This window comes from Coturnix japonica, unplaced genomic scaffold (genome assembly GCF_001577835.2).
Source record: "Coturnix japonica isolate 7356 unplaced genomic scaffold, Coturnix japonica 2.1 chrUnrandom504, whole genome shotgun sequence".
NCBI classification, from domain to species: Eukaryota; Metazoa; Chordata; class Aves; order Galliformes; family Phasianidae; genus Coturnix; species Coturnix japonica.
This window is the reverse complement of record NW_015439894.1, coordinates 12,645-15,451: the sequence shown is the minus strand read 5'-3', so window position 1 is coordinate 15,451 and position 2,807 is coordinate 12,645. Positions and strand designations below refer to the sequence as shown.

Below are 2,807 nucleotides of genomic sequence, written 5' to 3'. Positions count from 1 at the left end.
AACCATAATGAACCCTATACCCCCATATGACCCCCTCATAATAGCCCCTCCATTAGTGGCCCCCATTTGAGACCCCCCATAATAACACCATAATAAACCACTATAATGAACACATATTACCCCCATAATGACCCTAAACCCTATAATGACCCCATAATAAGCCCATAGTGACCCCCATAATAAAACCCCCCATAATAACCCCGCATCAATGACCCCCCCCATAATAACCCCCCATAATAACCCATAGTGACCCCCATAATAAGCCCCATACTGACACCCATTGAGACCCCCCGATAGATAACACCACCCCATACCAACTAAACCCCTACTAGATGACCCCATAATAACCCCACTAATAACCTCTATAATGAAACCCCATATAAGATCATTGAGTACCCCCATAATACAACGCCTATAATCGACACCCCATAGATAACCCCCCAATATTGACCCCCCTTAATAATAACCCCTATCATGACTCCCCTATAACACCACCATTGAGACCCCCCCCATAATAACCCCTATAATGACCCCCCCCTATATAAGCCCCCATACTCCGAACCATTGAGGACACCCCCATGAATGAGACCCATAAAATCCCTATATACGACACCTGCCCATTGAGACCCCATAATGAACCCCAGTACTAAACCCCTATACATGGAAACCCCCATAATCGACCCTCCCATTAATTGAGACCCCCATCAACCATCCTATAATGCACCCCCATAATAAGCCCCCCATACTGACCCCCCATTGAGACCCCCCCATAATGACACCCCATAATAAACCCCCTATAATGACCCTCCTATTACCCCCATAGTTGACCCCCCCATAATAAGCCCCCATGTGACACCGCCACAATAAACCCCGCTATTAATGACACCCATAATAACACGCCCATAGACCCCCCTATTAGCTCCCCCTATATGACCCCCCATAATATAGCCCATGTGACCCCGCCCAATAATGACCGCCCCCCATAACTGAACCCATTGAGCCACACCCCATAATAACACCCCATAATAAACCCCCTATAATGACACCCATATGCACCCCCCATTAATGAGACCCCCATAACCCCCATATGACACTCCCCCCCCCCCATTGTGCTGCAGTGCCAAAGTGCCAACACTGCAGCGCTGCGACTGCAGAGCTACGGCTGCAACTGCAACAACTGCAGCGACAACTGCAGCAAATGCAACAACGGCTGCAACAGGAACTGCAGCAAGTGCAACAGATGCAGCAGATGCAACAACAGCAGCTACATCAGCATCAAATGCATCAGCAGATACAACAACAGGAACTGCAGAAAATGCAACAGGAACTGCAGCAAGTGCAACAGCTGCAGCAAATGCAACAGCAGCTGCAGCAGCTGCAGCAGCAAATGCAACAACGGCTGCAACAACAGGAACAGCTGCAAATGCAACAACAGCTGCAAATGCAACAACAGCTGCAACAACTGCAGAAGCAAATGCAACAACTGCTGCTGCTACAGCAGCAATGGCATAAATAGCAGCATATGCAACAACTGCAACAACTGCAGCAGCAATGACTGCAACAGTAGCAAATGCGACAACGGCTGCAACAGCAGGAACAGCAGAAAGTGCAACAGCTGCAACAATGGCAGCAAATGCAACAACAGCTGCAACAACTGCAGAAGCAAATGCAGCAGCAGCTGTTGCGACAACTGCGGCAACAGCAGCAGCAAATGCAACAACAGCTGCAACAACAGGAACAGCAGCAAGTGCAACAACTGCAACAACAGCAGCAAATGCAACAACTGCAGCAGCAAATGCAGCAACAGCGGCAGCAAATGCAACAACAGCTGCTGCTGCAGCAAATGCAACAACTGCAGCAACAGCAGCAGCAAATGCAACAACAGCTGCTGCTGCTGCTGCAATGTCATAAATAGCAGCATATGCAACAATTGCAGCAGCAATGACTGCAACAGCGGCAAATGCAACAGCTGCAACAGCTGCAGGCACTGCAGCAACAACGGGAACAGCAGCAGATGCAACAACAGCAGCCACTGCAGCAGCAATTGCGAGAATCGCAGCAAATGTAACACCTGCAGCAACTGCAGCAACAACAGGAACAGCAGCAACAAATGCAGCGACTGCTGCAGCAAATGCAGCAACTGCAGCCAGTGCTGCAGCAGCAAACACAACAGCTGCAGACACTGCAGCAGCGACCGCGGCAGCTGCAGCCACTGCAGCAACAACAGCAGCAAATGCAGCAACTGCAACATCTGCAGCCACTGCAGAGATGACAGCAAAAACAGCAGCGAATGCAACGACTGCAGCCACTGCAGCAACAACTGCAGCAACTGCAACAACTGCAGCAGCGATGACAGCAACAGCAGCAAATGCAACAGCTGCAAATGCGACAACTGCGGCAACAATGGCAACAGCTGCAGCAAATGCAACACCTGCAGTCAATGCAGCCACTGCAGCAGCTCAATACATTGCAGCACACGCAGCAAATAGAGCAATTACAGCAGCTGTGGCAGCTGCAGCAACCGTACCAGCAACAGCAGCAAATGCAACAAATGCAGCAATGGCAGCAATCGCACCAATGGTGGCAGCTGCATCCACTGCATCAACTGCAGCAGCTACAGCAACAACTGCAATTAGCTGCAAGAACTGCAAGAACGCAGCCACTGCAACAACAGCTGCAGCAACAACAGTTTTAACACCTGCAGCTCCAACAGCTCCAACAGCTGCAGCACAAACAGCTGCAACAGCTGCAGCACCAACACCTGCAGCGCCAACAGCTGCAGCACCAACAAACTCCTGCAGCACCAA

General features: G+C 50.3%; 1 pseudogene; it reads left to right on the top strand.

The window, feature by feature from the left end:
* Positions 1-2,580, top strand: part of LOC116652642 — a 20,242-nt pseudogene extending 17,662 nt beyond the window's left edge.
* Positions 2,581-2,807: the final 227 nt, after the last annotated feature.